This window comes from Somniosus microcephalus, chromosome 17, assembly GCF_052327205.1.
Source record: "Somniosus microcephalus isolate GS21.2 chromosome 17, FLI_Smic_1.0, whole genome shotgun sequence".
Lineage (NCBI taxonomy): Eukaryota > Metazoa > Chordata > Chondrichthyes > Squaliformes > Somniosidae > Somniosus > Somniosus microcephalus.
The window spans coordinates 77,672,132-77,692,974 of record NC_141003.1 but is presented as its reverse complement, the minus strand read 5'-3'; the positions used below and the strand labels follow the sequence as shown (position 1 = coordinate 77,692,974).

Here is a 20,843-nt window from a genome sequence, read left to right as displayed (position 1 = left end):
GTCATTTGTGTTTTTAGATGTATATGGTTGTTTAGGACCAAGCTATTTTCATTGCCTGTTAGAAAATGCAAAGCCCATCCAAGGTGATAGAAATAGTTAATATGGATCACTGGGCTGTCAATCGCCTGTGCTTACAGCCAATTGCAGTTGTAATTTTTCCAAGAGTATACCTGGAGAAGTGGGCCACCTCTGCTCAGTGGCTGCCATTTGTTTGGAAATGACCAGGCGGATGTCTAGAATGGCAGTTCCACCAGGCAGTCTTGTGACAGGCACAGTTTTGCTTTGTATTGAATGCGGGTGAATACCTTTTCAATCAGGTATCCTAGAGGCTGCCCTTATACCTTTATTGACATTTATCATGATTGACAGTTTTGTAACCAGAAGCTGCCTGATAACTTGGATAAATATAACAAGCTTTCCCCAGTTCTTTAGTTCAGGCCACACCTGTTCAGGTAGCTATGGTGAGGCAGGGCTCCATGAGTGCAATGGTGTACTCTTAGATAAAAAGTACCTCAAAAGATCTTTGTTGCTTTGGCTTGAGATCATTTAAGTTGACGATAATTAAGGGCTGATTGTGACTTTTTTGATCTGCTGATTTAATTCTTGCTTCTGTATAATTTTACTTTAAAATAAGGTTGAATTAGCTTTTAGCCTGAGCTGCACAATCTGTCGGTATACTCTTTTCCACAGGATCAGAGAGATATGGAGCACAATCTAGCCTATATTATTTTCACCCATACACAAATATTTAAGGGTCCATTATTTACCAATACTATCCCAGATATTTTGCGTTTAAGGTTAAGCTTCAGTTCATTGTGCTGTTTTGCCTAATGAAGCTGGATTTTACGTTAATCACAAGCAGAAAATATTGGTTAGATGGGGAAATTGTAAAAATTACTTCTCGGTTAAAAGCTTCAGTTTCTCTATCAATAAACTTCGAGTTCCACCTAAATGTAATTTTATGCCTTACTATTTTGTCCAGACTTGCGGATGGAACCTCCTTGCATAAGGGGTTCCGGGGTGGGGATGATGTCTTGCTCAGTACGATCACAGAGATTCAGATGGAGAAGACCCTTTGGCCCTTTTGAGTTCATCCATCCAGAATAACTCTGTCTCTGCTTTTCACCAACCGCAGGAGCAGTCATAGGAACAGGAGTAGTCATAGGAACAGGAGTAGGCCGTTCAGCCCCTTGAGCCCATTCCGCCATTCAATTAGATCATGGCTGACCTATATCTTAACTCCATTTACATCGCCTTGGTTCCATGTCCTTTAACGCCCTTGCCTAACGTAAATCTATCAAATCTAGTCCGAGAGGGCCTGAGTTCAACTTCTCATCTGAAGGAGGGCAGTCCCTCAGTACTGCACCGGCGTGTTAGCCTAGAGATATGTGCTCAAATCCACAACCTTTTGACTAGGGTGAGAGTGCTAACAACCAAGATGCTGTTATTTGTCTTGTTTTTCTACCAATGGTAGACATTTTCCATAGAAACCTTTTGCTTTGTGTGTTGTCACTTTGGGCAATCGGGCGGGGTGAATTTCCCCCCCAAAAAACGATGCCAAAACCTGTCTCCCAACACCTTAGCATCCACAATATCTGATGATTCTGTCAAAAAAAAACAGGGCACGGGTCATGGGGATGAATGTAGGAATAATCCAGTGTGAGGCTGAGTAACATTAAACTAATTGGAACACTTGCCCGGGAACTGGAGGGGGAACAGAAAGATAAGCCTCAGTTCAGCAGGTATTTTTGTGGTATTCTTGTCCTTTGAATTCTCGCTCTGACAAGACATAAAATGCAAAGAATGGCTGCTGTGATTTATTGCGTACCAGATTTTAAAAGCTGCACCAGTGTTCAAAAGTGCAGCTATGATTATGATTAATGTGATTTAATGACTTGCATTCTTTACAGAATAAAGCAAATTTGTGGCACCGTACATCTCCTGACAGCCACTTCCAGCCGGATCTATTATACAACATTTGTGTAACGTAAGCAAGATGAAATCAGGACTTATCTCGATCTTTTTTTTTTTGCTTCCCATTAAAATTTGCTTCGTGTCACTTCCCCGCGCTATCTTCAACTGACAATTTTTGTGCCCACCATTGTTGTTGTTTGGCTAGGCCGATCATAGAAACATAGAAACATAAAAGCAGGAGTAGGCCATTCGGCCCCTCGAGCCTGCTCCGCCATTTAATGAGATCATGGCTGATCATCCAAACTCAGTACCTTGTTCCTGCCTTCTCCCCATATCCCTTGATCCCATTAGCCTTAAGAAATATATCTAACTCCTTGAATATATTTAATGAATTGGCCTCAACTGCCTTCTGTGGTAGAAAATTCCACAGGTTCACCACTCTCTGGGTGAAGAAATTCCTCCTCATCTCTGTCCTAAATGGCTTACCCCTTATCTTTAGACTGTGACCCTTGGTTCTGGAATCCCCCGCAATCGGGAACATCCTTCCTGCATCTAGTCTGTCTAGTCTTGTTAGAATTTTATAAGTTTCAATGAGATCCCCTCTCATTCTTCTAAACTCCAGCGAGTATAAGCCCAATCGACCCAATCTCTCCTCATACGTCATTCCTGCCATCCCAGGTATCAGTCTGGTGAATCTTCGCTGCACTCCCTCCATGGTAAGAACATCCTTCCTCAGATAAGGCGACCAAAACTGCACACAATACTCAAGGTGTGGTCTCACCAAGGCTCTGTACAACTGCAGCAAGACATCCTTGTTCCTGTACTCAAACCCTCTCGCTACAAAGGCCAACATACCATTTGCCTTCTTAACAGGTATCCCTGTAAGAAAACAGTTCATCTCTGCGCCCCACCACACCTCACCAGCTCCATGCCTGGCTGAGATCAGAAACTCCCCATAGGGACAGGAATGGACCACTCAGCCCGTTGAGCTTGTTCTGCCATTCTTTTAGCCATAGAAGCTCTTTTAAATCCCAATTCTCTGGCTTTTCTCCATTTGTTAGGGGGCAGGGTGGAGGGGTGGGGGGGATATCAGGGACAGGATTTTCATTGGGCCATGGAGGCGGGATTGGAGGCGTGTGGGGGGTTTAAAATCCCAAAATCGGGGGTCCCGCCCCCAACCCGCCTCCATGCCAGTTTCAAGGAAGGTGGGTACCCGCCCCGCACTGGGACCCGCCTCCCCGAGGCGGGAAGGGGATTAGTGCCAATTAACTGCCAATTAACTGCCTGTTAACAGGCAGTTTTTATCCTAATCCCTATTTTCATTGTTGAAATGTGGGATTCCCGATGGCTCCAAACCACACCAAGTTAGCGAGGCGGGCTGTCGGGATGAAGGGCTTGGAGCGTTCGAGATGTCCAGTGTTCAGGTGAGTGATGGGTGCATGAGTGCAGAGGTAAGTGTGTTTGGTCTGTGTAAAGTGTTTAAAGAAGTTCTACTAACCTTTACTTACCTTTACAGCCTTCCTTCCTTCAGGTCTCGGGAGTCCCTCATCTCACCGGCACAGAAAGCAGAATGGCTGCCAGCTGTCAAAATCTGCAGCCTCGGCTTTCTGTTCCGGGGAGATCTCTAAATCATCCTGAGAGGAAGGAATTAACCTGGAGTACAGATTGTCAGTGTTTGACAGCTTCAAACAGCTGTCAAACGCTGATATTTCATCTGTCAAAAGGTCTTGACAGATGACATTTCAATCTGTGACGTCACCTGTTGCCGGGTGGCTCTTAATTGGCCTGCTGAGCCCGCAGAGCGGGCTTAACAAGGTCAATCAAGTCAAGATCGCGTGGGTTGGCTAGAACTCGATGGAGGCGGGACTACAACCCCAAAAGTTGTAGTCCCGACTCCTTAATGAAAATCCAGCCCCAGGTATAAACCCAGAAGTTGCCACTCAACACAATGCAATTTGTGCAGCACTAAACCACGTGAGAGCTGTCTATACTGCAAAAAATGTTTTTGTGGCCAACGAAATAGTTGTTTTAATGCATGAAACTGTTTCTGAGAGGAATACATCAGTGCTGAAGATAGAATCCTACTACATTAACCATCATAGTAGGTATTGAAGTGAGGATACACATCAAATGCCTCTATCACTGTGACTCTTTTTGCTCCCTCTTCACTCCTGCCCCACTGATTCCCCCCCCCCCCCCCCCCAAGAGTTATTCCACCTTCTTGGAAAAAAAGGCATCATGTTCCCAAGGATTGAGTTGGAAGTGAGCCATCTGAACAGGGCGCACTATCTAAGCTGGCCATTCATTTCATTTGCAGTTTGTGGGGTCTTGCTGTGTGCTAAATGGCTGCTGCATTTGCCAACCTAGCAACAGTCTACAGCACTTCAAAGCAATTCATTGCTAGCGTTTGAGGCGGTTCTGAGAGATGTGCCAAGACCGCTATGAGATTGCACGTCTTACTCTCTTTGTTACGAGCAGGTAAGTCTACCTCCATAACAGGAGCAACTAGCCTCAAACTCTAAGCGGTGTGAGTGAAGAATCATGCTGTGACCGTTACGCTCAGCTTCTGTTAGTGGCTAAGTGAACAATCTAAATGTAGGCAGAAACTGTACAACTCACCCTAGTTTCAAGGACAGATTGTTGCCTTTTGATCCCCCGCCCCAAAAACAATTTGATTTATTTTCCCAGGACACCACACCCTTCTGTAGCTAAGACTACCTTCTCAGCCGTGAGATTGTCAACTGGAAATTCCTCCTTCCCAGTGTCGGTGTATATGGCCTTGGCTAAGTGCCTCCCCGGAAAGCAGAAGCCTGCAATATGGAAATTATAAGGGGGAATCCAAGCCTCAATGACTTAGTATATCAACGAGCTGCATCGCAAAGCTGCCCAATTCTAACTGGTCCCCTGCCCTCCGATGTTCTGCATCCTGGGAATCAAGGACTGTTACAGAGTAACATTGAGCAAAATTGGATGATGTGTGGTACTTGTGGGATAATTGGAAGCAAATGAGCCTATCCACTGCCTCTGCCCCTGGAGGATGAAAGAAAGACTTGCATTTCGATAGCGCCTTTTATGACCGCAGGATGTCCCAAAACGCCTTACAGCCAACGGAGTACTTTTAAAGCGCAGTCACTGTTGTAATGTAGGAAAAACGCGGCAGCCAATTTGCGCACAGCAAGCTCTCACAAACAGCAATGTGATAATGACCATGTATGGAGCATAGGTTTTCAAAGTAGAGTTCTTGGGCCATAGGAGGGGTCAGAAGAGCTCTCCAAAGCATCAGTTTTCTAGCTGGCTGTCATCAGGCTTTATATCTGGTGCTGTGCACTTAATGTCTTTTGCAGTCATAGCACCATTTTCTTTTGGGTAGCTGGCGCAGTGTTTTGGAAATTATCGCCTCAGGAATGGGACAATATTTGCAGAGGATCCCCACTTCAAAAACGTTGCAGGTATAGAGTGCAAGGTCACCAGCTCTCGCATGAGCTTAGGCCTGAATGACTACCTTCCCTTAATTTCCACCGCAGCAGGTATGGTAGGAACCATCTCCTTAAGTGTGTCGGTACAAGAAAGGTTTTGTTTTAAATTGGAAGACCTAGGTGAAACCCATAGTGCAGGACATCAACAAGGTTCAAAAGAGTAGGAAAAAAGACTAAAATATATCAATAAGTACAGGTTAGATGACACCTGACATGAATCTTGTCATTCATGTAGAAATGACTTATGAAGTAATACTGGGTGGCCTGCTGGTGGCGCTGTCCAGCGAGAGTATAAATACTCGGGCATGGGCCCAGCTTGCTCAGGACATTCTTTAACAGGAACTAGTGAAGGACACTAGATCTCCATGTTGAAAAACAGTTGATTAAAGCTTTGTTTAATACTCAGACCAAGTGCCTAGTTTTCTTACGTCAACACCCAGGCAGGGGGAGGAGATGGGGAGAAAAAGGAAACAGTTGAAAAAATGGTCACATAACCACCTTAGGGCAGGATCCTTATATGATTTAGTAGTTTTTATGTGAGACATTATATGAGAGCTTTCTATCATAGGGCCAGCCAACCAAATCTGGCAATGTGCACTTTTCTTTGAAAGATTTCCACACGATTCACCCAATGGATTAGTGAGTTCAGGCAGCGAGTAGTTGAGTCATGCAGACCAAGAAGGTTCTCATGTTCGATCACCAGCCTGTGCTGAGTTAGCTGATTCCATTTGGAGCCATGCTAGAGGTGCTACATTTACCCTCAGCACCCTCCGAGTGAGTGAGGGAAATGTCTACCAGGATTCCCACTCTGATTGTTATCAGTCACCCCACTGAAAATGGATTTGGGGTGAGAAAACACACCTTTAAAGGCCAACCGTGATTTGAATTATGGCTACTTCTGCAAGGTAACAAAGACTGGAATTTAACAGTTATGTATTAAGTGATAAAAAGGTGGTAAATTGTAGGTAGCTAATACCTGGTATGCAATACCTTACATTCTGAATCAGAAGCATGTCAACTGACACCAAACTTCTAATGCCCATTGACCTGCAGATCCAAAACACCTGTGCTTTTTACACTTTGCACACTTCAGCTGCAGACCAAGGAACAGAGGAACAGGAGGAGGCCATTCAGCCCCTCGAGCCTGTTCCGCCATTCAATGAGATCATGGCTGATCTGTGATCGAACTCCATACACCCGCCTTTGCCCCATATCATTGGTTAACAAAAATCTATCAATTTCCGATTTAAAATTGACAATTGATCCAGCATCAATTGCCATTTGCGGAAGAGAGTTCCAAACTTCTACCACCCTTTGTGTGTCGAAGTGTTTCCTAATTTCACTCCTGGAAGGTCTGGCTCTAATTTTTAGACTATGCCCCCTAGTCCGAGACTCCCCAACCAGCGGAAATAGTTTCTCTCTATCTACCCTATCTGTTCCCCTTAATATCCTGAAAACTTCGATCAGATCACCCCTTAACCTTCTAAATTCCAGGGAATACAACCCTAGTTTGTGTAATCTCTCCTCGTAACTTAACCCTTGAAGTCTGGGTGCAACACCAAGTGGAGCCCAGCAAGGTGGTTGCCACCTACAAAAAGGAGTGGGGAAAATTAGAAAACAGCAGGAAGATTTTCCGAACATAACTGCATAAATAAATTTTAATTGATAGCACAACAGTGGTACTATGATTATAAGCAGACTTCCGGTCCACCACAGAAAGTGCTTTCAACAGAGCTTCCCTGTGCTGTCCTACAGATGGTACTTGAACAAGGAGAAGCACAGCAGCCAGCGCCTGTAATTCTAGAGTCTGGCTGAGCTGAGTACTTGGCTCTGTCCGCCACAGCTCCCCGTGGCTGGGTCAGCAACAGTGACTCACCACAACAATAACTGTCCTTTCAGCTCACCCACAGTTTTCATTTACATTTAATTGTCCTTTAGAAAGGAATTTGAAATGGGCTTCATTGACGTCACATGACCAAAGTTTAGAGACTGCTCAGAAACATTTGCGGCCCAGTTAATTGGAGCCTCTATTTATTCAGTTTTGACCATTACAAATTCACAAATCATGAATTAGTTTGCACCTCATTAAGGCTGCGTATTTTAAACTAAGGAAGGCACTTTCCTTTCTCGCTTCACAATTATTGATGATTGTCCGCACGTGGATTTTAATTCTCAACGCTACTTAATCCTCACCCTTGTTTTTTTTAAACATTATTTTCTTGCGCCCCCTTTAGAATCTGTTAGGTGTTCATGTGAAGGAGCAACATGACCCAGGCTCCATTTAAGCTATTGCATTGCCACTGGAGGTAGCCCCTATTCCAACAGCACCACTGCAATCATGTCCTAACCTCTGTCAGATGATGATGTTTAATCCTCCTAAAGTATCGATAAACATTGGAATAAGAGTTCCTTTGTACATGGTGTACGGAAATTGTTAATTGTGTTTATAAAGAAGAGGTTTACCGTTTCACTACACTGAGAGCACAGCCAACCTCGCTCTACCCCCCTCACGCCCCCCCCCCCCCCACCACCCCGCACTTCTGTTTTCCACAATACAGTATTAAATGCAGTGGCAGTGGCAAATGCCGTTATACGCAATTTTTTTCAGTAAGACTGACCTATTTTACATTCTGAAATGGTGTATATTGTTTTTAAATGAGCCAATTTACTGCCCTGATTGCGCGTGTCTGCATGCTTCTGACTTGTGACATTTTGAGGCTTAAAGGTTCCATGTTTACACACACAGGGTCTTTTTCACATTCGTCACTTGGGCGGTAAATGGATCGTCCGCCCAATGTGGAAATGAAAATCAAGTGGGCTCCATTACGGGCGATACCAGTTTATCGCCCAAGGTGAAGAGTATCCCCATCAAGAGAGGTGATCCACAGGACAGGGTGCGCTCTGGGTTCAGGTTGGAGGTGGGAGTGAGGGAGAAGAGGGCGGTCAGCAGGCCACTGTCGAATTATCGGGATGTGGGCTGGGATAAATATTCTGGGATCAGGGAGTCTTTCTGCTGGACTTTGCCTCAGGAGATTAAGTGGGTTGGGTAGAGTCTGTGATAAATTAGATTGAGCATGGTGTGTAGAAGGAGCAGGCTTGATGGGCTGAATGGCCCTTTCTCATTCAAGGCTTTCTTAGACATTTGTAATTACACAGCTTTTCCCAACACCTCTCTTATGAGGAGAAAAGATTTTCATAACCATTGTTCACATCTTGAGCTTTTTAATGCTTCTCGCCCAAGCAAAACTAATTGAAATCAGTTTTCATTAGAATGATGTTGAACGTTTTTAAAAATTCATTCACGGGATGTGGACGTCGCTGGCAAGGCTGGCATTTATTGCCCATCCCTAGTTGCCCTCGAGAAGGTGGGGGTGGACCTTCTTAGAAACATAGTAACATAGAAGATAGGAGCAGGAGCAGGCCATTCGGCCCCTCGAGCCTGCTCCGCCATTTAATGAGGTTATGGCTGATCATCCAAATTCAGTACCCTGTCCCTGCCTTCTCCCCATATCCCTTGATCCCTTTAGCCTCAAGAAATATATCTAACTCCTTGTTGAATATATTTAATGAATTGGCTTCAACTGCCCTGTGTGGCAGAGAATTCCACAGGTTCACCACTCTCTGGGTGAAGAAATTCCTCCTCATCTCAGTCCTAAATGGCTTACCCCTTATCCTTAGACTGTGACCCCTGGTTCTGGACTCCCCTGCCATCGGGAACATCCTTCCTGCATCTAGTCTGTCTAGTCCTGTTAGAATTTTATAAGTTTCAATGAGATCCCCTTTCATTCTTCTAAACTCTAGCGAATACAAGCCCAATCGACCCAATCTCTCTTCATACGTCATTCCTGCCAGGTGAATCTTCGCTGCACTCCCTCCATGGCAAGAACATCCTTCCTCAGATAAGGCGACCAAAATTGCACCCAATACTCAAGGTGTGGCCTCACCAAGGCCCTGTACAACTGCGGCCCTTGAACCGTTGCATTGAGTGACTTGCTGGGTCACTTCAGGGTGGCAGCTAAGAGTCAACCACATTGGTCTGGGTCTGGAGTCACATGTAGGCCAGGCCGGGTGAGAACGACAGAATTCCTTCCCTAAAGGACATTAGTGAACCAGTTGGGATTTTACAACAATCCAACAGCTTCATGGTCACTTTTATTGATACCAGGTTTTAAAAATTGAACCCAAATTTTCCAGTCGACCATGGTGGATTTTAGAACTCACGTTCACTCTCAATTATTAGTCCAGGCCTCTGTATTACTAGCCCAGCAACATAACCACTATGCTAATCTACCCCATATGTGCTTATCTATTTAATCGTGGATTGAATTGTTCTCCTGGAACCGAGCTGCACTCCCACATAAACACTCTCTCAGGCAAACGGATGTCAGTGCTGACGTGTCTTCGCTAAAGCCGCCATTTCATTCTAATTATCGAATGTTTCCAGCGTTGCAATCTCTGTCTCTGTACGTATATATTTTCCGTTAAAAGGTGCCTTCAAACTCAGGTATTTGGCAGCAGCCTTTCCCCCACAGTGGCACATATTTCTTTGACTGCTGGGTTAGGTTGTAGCTGAGCCTTGCTGAGAAAGGGAGGTCCCAGTTACCGACGCCACTCTGCGTTGTGTCACTCCTAGCTGCCCGGCCAGTGACCCCTGCTGGAAGGTGCGCGCGTAGGGCGGCGAGTGGGGTGAGTGAGTACAGGATCGGCCTCGGCTGTGGTGCCATCATGGTGGAATAGCCTGCACACGTGGAAAATGGCCCTTTGGCCAAGTTGCTTGGAGAGTGGTCAGCACCTATGAGCCAAACACAAGTCAGCCCCTTGAGGAGGGGGGTGGGGCGGGGAAATTAAAGGGGAGAAAATGACACAAAAAGAAAAAACGACACCCGAAGCCAGAGGGTGCGACAGCAGTTTTGTGAACACATATATTTCTGGGTCTGACGTCATTCATTAGGTGTCAGCTGTGGCTCAGTGTCGTCACTGCGCCAGAAGGTTGTGGGTCAACCCCCACTCCAGAGACCTGCACCCATAATCAAGCCTGACACTTCAGTGTGGTACTGAGGGAGTGCTGCACTGTCAGAGGTGCCGCCTTTCGGATGAGATGTTAAAATGAGATGTTGAACTGCTCGCTCAGGTGGATGTAAAAGATCCCACGGCGCAATTTGAAGAAGAGCAGGGGAGTTCTCCCCGGTGTCCTGGCCAATATTTGTCCTTCAATCAACATCGTTAAAAACAGATTATCAGGTCATTATCGCACTGCTGTTTGTGGGAGCTTGCTGTGCACAAATTGGCTGCCGGCGTTTCCTACATTACAACAGTGACTACATTTCAAAAAGTACTTCATTGGCTGTAAAGAACCTTGGAATGTCCTGAGGTCATGAAAGACGATATATAAAGACAAGTTCTTTCTTTCTTACTTTTACTATTTTAAACTCGGCAAATATGAATAACGTTGAGATATTGGTCTGTAGTGGGTTCTGGAGCAGATTCTTGGATGAGCTTTTGTTTGTAGCACAGCCAATCGAATGTCTGGAGGGAGAAGAAAACCCCACATTGCTATTAAATCTCGCGGTTGTTGTGACGCAATTAGTAAACGATGCCGCTGCACGCTGACTAACAGCATATGGAAGGCAACTCAAGTGAGCACGAGGCTGCTGCTGATTGAATCTATCAAGTGACAGGTAACTGGGTCCTCATTCCAGCTGCAATGCCTCAAACTCTTCCGCAAGACGCTCGGACTCTCGTGCTGTGTTTCCTGGCCCTCCTCCAGCTCCAAGCAATTGTGTGTCATTAGGACCAACAGAAAATCTTTAGTAATTGGCCTGTGTACACATTGTGCTGTCACTTTGTATTGTTCAGTACAGTGTGACAAAAAACAAGCATCTAGCTAGCGCCACCAGGAATGAAAGGCAAGTTCGGTAGGGGCAGGGGAAGAAAAGTCAAATCAATTTAATTAAAAGCATGTTTTAGATGAAAAATATGACTTGAGGTTTTTTTTTTTAGCTTAATGTTATTCCCTTCACCCTTCCCCCATCCAATTTGTAACTTCTGATTTATCCCTTTTAATTGTACATCAAACTCAGACTGAAAGAATGCTTTTGATTATAAAATTGATTTCCTAAGCTGTTCCCCCTCACCCCCCAAGTTCTCTCCGTTTTTTTCCCCATTTTATATCCACCAAATGCCAGAACCAAGTCCAACTTGATTCTGGCTTCATTTGAAGACCGCACGTGTAGATTTCCAGCAATCAACGATCATGATATCATAGAATATTACAGTCCATTCGTCCCGTCATGCCGGTGCTGGCTCTCTGAGAGAGCTATCCACTTAGTCCCATTTCCCTGCCCTTTCTCCATAACCTTTCAAATGTATCTTTTTCAAATACATAGCCACTTCTCTTTTTAAAAGCTAATATGGATTCTAGGGCAAAAGCAAAATACTGCGGACGCTGGAAATGTGAAATACAAACAGAAAATTCCGGATATACTCAGCAGGTCAGGCAGCATCTGTGGAAAGAGAAACAGAGTTAACGTTTCAGGTCGATGGCCTTTCATCCGAACTGGAAAATGTTAGAGATGTAACAGATTTTAAGCAAGGACAGAGGCAGGGAAATGGAGGGAGGGGAGGAAAGAACAAAAGGGAAGGTCTGTGATAGGGTGGAAGACAGGAGAGATTAAATGACAAAAGGATTCTAGGGTAGTCCTCATCCTAACAACCCTCTATGTAAAACAAATTCCTCTAAGCTCTCTCGTTTTTTTTTTGTGATCTTAAATTTACGCTCTCTGGTTACTGGCTCGCCATCCAGTGAAAAGTTTTTCTCTATTCATCTTATCAAAACCTCTCATACTTTTGAACACCTGTACCAGATTTCCCGGGAAATCTGAGGGAGGAGAGGAGCAGGGCAGGGAGGAATTAGCCAGGGTTCCCGCTCCTGGTCACTATCCAATGACTCCTGGTGGAATTGTGAGTGCGTGCGCCTGAGTGTTTATGTGAGGACGTGATCATGTTCGACCGTGGCGACCCATTTCCCCCAGCTCAAATCGCCCGCTGAAAGTATATGAAGAGCAAGAATGGGCAACTGGTACCCGTGAAACCACAGGCTAGTCGGTGGTCGAGGGAAGAGGAGATAATTGGCAAAAAGAGATGGAGGGAGGTGAGTGGAAGTGAAGTATAATTGAACAACAGGCTCAGTACCTTTGGAGCTCCGTACACAGCAACAAATCCAGGCTTCCCTGTTGCTTAGCAACAGGTGCAGGAACTCCGGCCACAAGATCCAAGCGTCCCTGTTGCTTAGCAACAGGTGCAGGAACCCGACCACAAGATCCAAGCGTCCCTGTTGCTTAGCAACAGGTGCAGGAACCTGGCCACAAGATCCAGGAACGGCCACTAATATGAATTAAAACTTACCTGAACCTACTCCTGCATTTTACCAGTTAACAGAGAGTTTAGGCGCTGGTAAATCGAGAGTTTCCTGTAGTTTCTCCTTCCAGGATTTTCACCATTGGCTGATAACTTTTTTTTTGATGCAGCGACAGCAACGATGTGAGTAATAATTCAATAAAAATGATCATGTGTGAGTTCTTTTTGGCACATAGGAAATTATTGGGCAACATTTTGTTTAGGGAGCTGCTCGTAGGGGAGATGCACCAACCGCTCAGGAGAACGTTTTTGCTTCCTCAGGGAAGAGACCGTCCCCTTGTGCGTCACTTAGTAATCCGACAGGCAGTCTCCCGTGCTACACATTTTTTCTGTTGCCACCATTTTTTTTTTAACCAGAGAATGGTGGGAGGTTTGGAGCCCACAACTTTCTCCTGCTCGCAGGTTCCCGTGTATTCCTGACACAGGAAGATAACCCCCACAGGTTCAAGCAGGGGAGGGGGAGGGAAACTGATGTTTTACTAACAGATGATTTACTATGAAAAGATAAATGCCTCCTACGGGTCGCTGCACCGTTGAGGAGAGGTTGCCTGGTTTAGAAATGGGGCCTGTCGTTGCCAGGTGGTTGCCTATGCATAAAGCCCTGGGTTTAATCAAACGTGAAGCATTCCTTTGACAGCTCGAATGGCTTAAGACCCTTTAAGTACCTCAGCTTCTGTATGTCAGAAGACTGACCGTTCTTTTTTTTAAAAAAAAGATAACAAACAGTTCATCTCAAGTCAACTTGGCCAAATAAATAATGTTTTGTTGTCTGCTGGGATGTTGGTCCCTGAGATTGAGTTTGGAAGAAGTTGTCAAATGCATTCACACAAATAATAAAATTTTGGAGGAGCCGTTGCAATCTGACAGATGCTTTAAAAGCTTTTCTTCTGGTCATTTTCAATGTTCTTCTGTTGCTTCCCTCCTGAAAGTGGTTGACTCGGACTGGGGTACGGTTCCACAGGAGCCGGTTACACTCCACTACCTCACTTAAGCTGTCATTCTTCATTTGTGAGCCTAGACGGTGAGTGTCAGTAGACAATTGGAATGTCACAGCCGAGTCTGATCCTGTCTTTGCCGACATCCACACGCTTTCCAGAAGAGCCACCTAAGCCTCAGCTCATCCGCTGCTGACACCCTCATCCATGCCTTTGTTACCTCTAGACTCGACTATTCCAACGCTCACCTGCCCGGCCTCCCACCTTGCACCCTCCGTAAACTTGAGCTCATCCAAAACTCGGCTGCCCCCGTGTCCTAACTCGCACCAAGCCCCGTTCACCCATCTCCCCTGTGCTCGCTGACCTACATTGGCTCACAGTCCTGTAATACCTCGATTTTGAAATTCTCATCCTTGTTTTCAAATCCCTTCATGGCCTCGCCCCTCCCTATCTCTCTCACCTCCTCCAGCCCCACAACCTTCTGAAATCTCTGCGCTCCTCCAATTCTGGCCTCTTGAGCATCCCCGATTTTAATCGCTCCACCATTGGTGGCCGTGCCTTCAGCTGTCTGGGCCCTAAGCTCTGGAATTCCCTCCCTAAACCTCTCCACCTCTCCACCTCTCTTTCCTCCTTTAAGGAACTCATCAAAACCTACCTCTTTGACTAAGCTTTTGGTCACCTGTCCTAATCTCTCCTTATGTGGCTCAGTGTCAAATTTTGCCTTATAACGCTCCTGTAAAGCGCTTTGGAACATTTAAAGGCACTATATAAATACAAGTTGTTGTTGTTGTTGTCGCTGGGTAGTGATCAGGAGCTGGGCTTTTTCGTCCCCACTCCCCAGCCCACCAGCACTCCCCAAATAGTGCCTGAAACTCTTATTTTTTTCTGTAACTACTGTGGAATTTTATTCAAATCATGAACACCTTTTGATTTAAACGCAGCAAAAGTCATTAGTGGAGAAAGAATCAATAGCGATTTCCTACCCCCAAGTCAATGTTATCGGAACAGTGAAGAAAACAAAATCTAGCCTCCTTCCAAAAGAAGAGGAATAAGTCCTCTTATTCCTGAATAACTGTGCCAACAATGCCTATCTAACCCTCTTCCCTTACCATAGCCACTGATAACTATCCATTATGGCTTCCTTTTACATGGTACCTTATCTGAAATATTTCAACGTGCTTCGTGTACATTGAATTGCTTTAAAGGACAATGACTTATGTAGGAAAACATGGCACATAACAAGGTTTCACAAACAGCAATGAATGGTCAGTTGATTTGTTTTTTGCTTAAGGGAGAAATTTTGACCAGGAAAGCTCCCTGCCTTTCTATAAATAGTGTCATTGTTTCATTAACATCCACCTGAACCATTGGAACAGACAGAGAAGGCATCAGTTTAACATCACATTAGAAGGATTGAACCTCTTGACGATGCTGCACTCCCTCAGCACTGCACTGAAGTGTCAGCCTAAATGATGTGCTCAAGTCCTAAGCATATCAAAGTCAAACAGAAATGTAAAACTAATGCTACAAGTAGCAATTAAAGTGCAATAATGGTGGGCTTCTTTCTCCCAGGAGCTGAAATTTGGACCTAAAGAAAGCATAAATGAGCCTTGCTTAGAAGTAAGTGTCTTTAATCATTTGGATTTTGGCTTGGTAAATGGAAAACTATGAGGTAACGTCTAGGTGTTCAAGAGTTTTCTAATCCGCTATCTGCTGGAGGTTGAGGCCTTGAGTCTCCAACCCCTCAGAAACCTGTTTCCTTTCTTCTCATTTGACTCCTAAAGAAAATAAGAAAATGTCAAGGTTGAGAAAAGGACTCAGTGAAGCTCGTCCCTTCAGTACTCCAACTAGTGCCAACTGCATTTTTGGTAGATTATTCCATACTTTTATCACGCTTTGAGTGAGGAGCATAGGAATATTCAGCCCCTCAAGTCATTATATTAGATCATGGCTGATCTGTACCTCAACTCCAGTTACCCGACTTTGCACCATATCCCTTGATTCGCGAACAAAAATACATTGATCACAGCCTTGAAAGCTCCAACGGCTGCTGTGTTTACCTGCATCGTGTTCACAGCCCCTTCTGGCGGTGAGAGTTCTACATTTCCACTACCCTTTGTGTGAAGAAGTGTTTCCTGATTCCACTCCTAAATGACCTAGCTCTAATTTTAAGATTCTTCTCTCTTGTTCTGGACTCCTCTGACGGAGGAAAGAGTTCCTCCGTATCCACCCTATCAAATACCTTTTTATCATTTTAAACACTTTGATTAGATCACCCATCAACCTTCTAAACACTAGGGAATAAAAAGAAAAAAAAGAACTGCATTTCTATAGCACCTTTCATGACCTCAGTATGTCCTCAAGCGCTTCACAGCCAATGAAGTTTTTTTTTGACATGGAGTCACTGTTGTAATGTGGAAAACGCGGCAGCCAATTTGAGCACAGCAAGCTCCCACAAACAGCAATGTGATAATGACCAGATATGCTGTTTTTGTTATTTTGATTGAGGGATAAATATGGGCCAGGACACCAGGGATAACTCCCCTTCTCTTCTTCGAAATAGTGCCATGGGATCTTTTACTTCCACCTGAAAGAGCAGAGGGGCCTCGGTTTAATGTCTCATCTGAAAGACGGCACCTCTGACAGTGCAGCACTGGAGTGTCAGCCTAGATTTTTGTGCTCAAGTCTCAATGGGTCTTCGAACCTACAACCTTCTGACTCAGATATCAAGAGTGCTACCCATTAGGCCACAGCTGACACCAAGCTAAAACACAAGGTTATCCAACCTGTCATCATACTTTAACCCTTTAAGCCCTAGTATCATTCTGGTGAATCTGCACTGTACCCCCTCCAAGGGCAGTATATCTTTTATGAGGTTCGATGCCCAAAGCTGAAAGCAGTACTCCAGATAAGGTCTGACCAAGGCTCTGTATAACTGAAGCATCTCACTTTTATATTCCAAACCCCGGTTGATTGAAGTCAGTCGAAAAGAAAGTGGGGCGGAGTGCAAAACGGGCCGTTGATTTGCTCTCGCTCGTTTTTCACTACCAGCCAGGACAAATTTATAGCCCATAGTGTCCTCTTCAGTGACGTTTCTTCCCATCACATTCCACAAGTCAGTTACCTTTTGGGTGAAGAAGTTCCAGCTGACTTTCCCCTTCTCTCGCTCTTTCTCTGCCTCTCTTGCTCTCGTTTCCTCATGCTTCATGTATTTTCTTCACTCTCTAAACATGGGAGAACAATGCACTCCAGACTTTCCAGTCCCTGCAGCAGCGGGTTGTATCAGCCTCTGATGTTGCTCCTGCCTCGTCCATCACATCATCTCGCCAGGGTCATTTTTGCCCGTCTCTTGATCGCTAACGTTTTCAGGCAGCAACAACCCCAAGCACTTTCCATGTGACTCTCGCTGTACTTGGGGACTCCTCCCAACAGCACAGCTCACGTAGCAACTATTAAATGTCATGTGTCAAGCTTCCCACTCTCCTGGTTTAGGAACTGCTATCACAGAATCAGTAATCTTTACCATCTGGTAGAGCTGCAGGAATGTTTCTAAGGCCAGTTACTGTTTTGTTGGGTTTTTTTTTCAAATAAAGTACTTTTATCTGCCAGGCTATCTTCCCTCTTCTACATGAACATATGAACATACGAATTAGGAGCAGGAGTAGGCCACTCGGCCCCTCGAGCCTGCTCCGCCATTCAATAAGATCATGGCTGATCTGATTACTCCACATTCCCGCCTACCCCCGATAACCTTTCACCCCCTTGCTGATCAAGAATCTATCTACCTCTGCCTTAAAAATATTCAAAGACTCCGCTTCCACCGCCCTCTGAGGAAGAGAGTTCCAAAGACTCATGACACTCTGTGAGAAAAATTTCTCCTCATCTCTGTCTTAAATGGGCGACCCCTTATTTTTAAACAGTGACCCCTAGTTCTAGATTCTCCCACAAGAGGAAACATCCTCTCCACATCCACCCTGTCCAGACCCCTCAGGATCTTATAGGTTTCAATCAGGTGTTGACTCCTCAATGGGGTCCATCTCCACAGTTACTGGCTGCTCTCCCGCTGCCTTGGCAAAATGGCCCTTTCTTCATCTGTGAGGTTAGAAATTGAGTGGCAGTCGGTTAGTCACCTAAGGAAAGCACCACAGCCAAAGGCAATCTTGTCCTCTCCCAATGCTCATCCATGTGTAAGTTCCACAAGAATCATAAGCAGGAACGCTGGCTGATTTCCCCCTCCCAGCCCAGGGACACTGAAGCCAATTGTGTCAACTGTGGCTAAGTGTCAGCCATGGCTCAGTTGGTAGCACTGTCGTCTCTCAGTCACTGAAGGTTGTGGGTTCAAATCCTACTCCATGGGACTTTAGCACAAAAATCTAGGCTGACATGCTGAGGGAGTGCCGCACTGTCGGAGGTGTTGTCTTTCAGATGAGATGTTAAACTGAGACCCCATCTGCTCTCTCAGGTGGATGTAAAAGATCCCATGCCACTATTTCAAAGTAGAGCAGGGGAGTTCTCCCTGCTGCCCAGGGCAATATTTATCCCTCAATCAACTTAACAAAAGCAGATTAACTGGTCATGATCACATTGCTGTTTGTGGGAGCTTGCTGTGTGCAAATTGGCTGCTGTGTTTCCTACATTACAACAGTGACTACACTTCAAAAAGTACTTTGTTGGCTGTAAAGCACTTTGGGACGTCTGGTGGTCGTGAAAGGCGCTGTAGAAATGTAAGACTTTCTTTCTTTTTAACCTCACTGCCACTGACGTCATTTAACTCAGCACAGAACAGGAATGGAACCAGGGCCGTACAACTCGGCTAGTCACACCCTCAACCAATGAAAGTTACGAATTTAACACAGAAAAGGCGTAATTTAATTTGTATGTGTTCACAGTTATGAAAGGGTGTGGGAGAGGATAGATAGAAGCCGACTGTTTGCAGTAGTAGAGGGGTCGCAAACGAGGGGCCAAAGATACACGATTAAATGTACGAGATTTGGAGCAGAGAGTTGTGAGGCTGTAGAATTCACTTCCATGGTTAGCGGTTGAGGCATAAACTGTGTCAACATTCAAGATTACATTGGAGAGGGGGATGAGGAAAAAAGGAGTTGAAGGGATACAGGAACAGGGCGGGTAAATGAGATATTTGCTCATGTCGAGGGTAAATGCCAGAAACGGACCGGTTGGGCCGAATGGTTTGTTTCCGTGTTGTAACTAGATGTATTTCTGTGTATTCCAGTTACTCTTCCTCGAACAAATACAGCTCCTTACGTTCGCAACAAACACCTGGTTAGGCACCATCTGCAATTATCATCTTTAGACGCAAGAGTATTCTTTCCCTCCGCTCGTCCCTCACAGAAGTGTGCAGTAAAAATGATTGATCATCACTTGTGTCTAAGAGCCTACATGGAGCAAAGCCCCTCGAGGACCCTGTGTGAGAATGATGAGCTTAACATCCTTATCCGCCCCGCCGAAGGAACATTGCAACTCGAATGCAACGGTCATCTAATTAAGGGCAAAAAACACATTCCGAGTGTACGCACGATTACCATTGTGACTAATTACAGCGGCTATGGTCACAGCAAGCTGGTGGCCATTCCCGTTTGAAATTGGGCCAGGCCCGTGCTTTCTCGTTCAGCCAGTGATGCTGCTGGGGAAAGGATGCGGGGGCGAACCATGAACCCTTTTCAGGATTCAGCCGGCACACTTTGCTCACCTCGATTGTTCAGCAGTCAGTTGTCGAACTAGAATGGAATGTTGCTGTGGGGCAAGGGGGGGGGGAGGAGGAGGAGGAGGCGGTACAAAAACAGCAGCAAAGTGTTCTTTTATTAACACGGCTTCAGCAACAACTCCACAAGGGCAAGATTTTGTCAAAGCCTCCTGTGTGCACACACAGGGCTCGGTGCAGCCCCTCAGCACCAGTTGAAGCGTGTGTGTGCATATATATAGAATTGCATTGAATGGCTTTTGATTTTAGCGGTGGGGGTTTTTGAGTTGACGTTGAAGTCTACAGTGTGGGGATCTCTTTGTAGGCACTTGTGGTGTTTCAGCTATGCACAGTACAGAAGGTTCCCTTTCATTGTCCACCCTCTCGCCAATAGGCCTTTCACCTCTCTGAAGTTACGCTGCTCAATAAAGCATCGCATTCATGACAGGGCAGCGCTATGTTATGCGTTACTGTTTTGTGCTCCAGGCTAGCTTAAAGTCTTCTTCTATAAAATACAATGCAGTATTGTAGAGCAGACACATCAGAGAGGTGCATCGGCCCGTGAAGGGTCAGTCAGTCTATAACTGCTTCCCAGCTTCCCATTTAATTACAATTGTCAATTTATCGAGCCTCTGATGCTTTGTATTAGTCGGAAGCTGTATAACTCCAAATCTAATAATGAGCAAGTGAACAAGACAAAACCTCCAAAAAAACTTTAAAATTTTTCTCTTTATTTTTCTCCTCTTTCCTCCCCTCTCTTCTCCCTCTCCTCTCCTCTCCCTCTCCTCTCACCTCTCCTCCCTCTCCCGCTCCTCTCCACTCTCCCCTCCCCTCCCTCTCTCCATTCTCCTCTCCTCCCCTCCCCACAGTCTCCTCTCCTCCCCTCCGCCTCTCCTCTCCTCCTTCCCTTCAGTCTCTTCTTCTCCCCTCCCCTCTCTTCTCATTCTCCCCCCTCCCTCTCCTCCCCTCCCTCTCCTCCCCTCCCTCTCCTCTCCCCTCTCTGCTCTCCTCTCCCCTCCCATCTCCTCTCCTCACGCTCTCCCCTCCCCTCTCCCTCTCCCCTCCCCTCTCCCTCTCCTCGCCCCTCCCTCTCTCTCTGCTCTCCTCTCCCTCTCCTCTCCCCTCCTGAAAGTGTTGTCCCTCACTGGGGTACATTTCCACAGGGCTGACAACCCTTCAGTACCTTGTTCAAGTGCCAATTCTTCAAGTGTCAATCGAGGCATTGAACGTCAGCAGACTATTCAGCCCTGGAAGGGTGTCACAACCATGCCTGATCCTGCAGTGTATCGACCCACTCCACGTTTTGTATCTGACCGTAAGAGGTCAGAAGTGGGACAGTGACTGCTGCGAACCAGTTCGGGTCCAGCTGTGGTTTTGAGGGCTGTTCTAAACTACACAATG

General features: G+C 45.6%; 1 protein-coding gene across 17 annotated transcripts in view; it reads left to right on the top strand.

Moving 5' to 3' along the window:
• Positions 1-20,843, top strand: part of celf2 (cugbp, Elav-like family member 2) — an 897,865-nt gene that overhangs the window by 429,910 nt on the left and 447,112 nt on the right. The window lies entirely within an intron of this gene.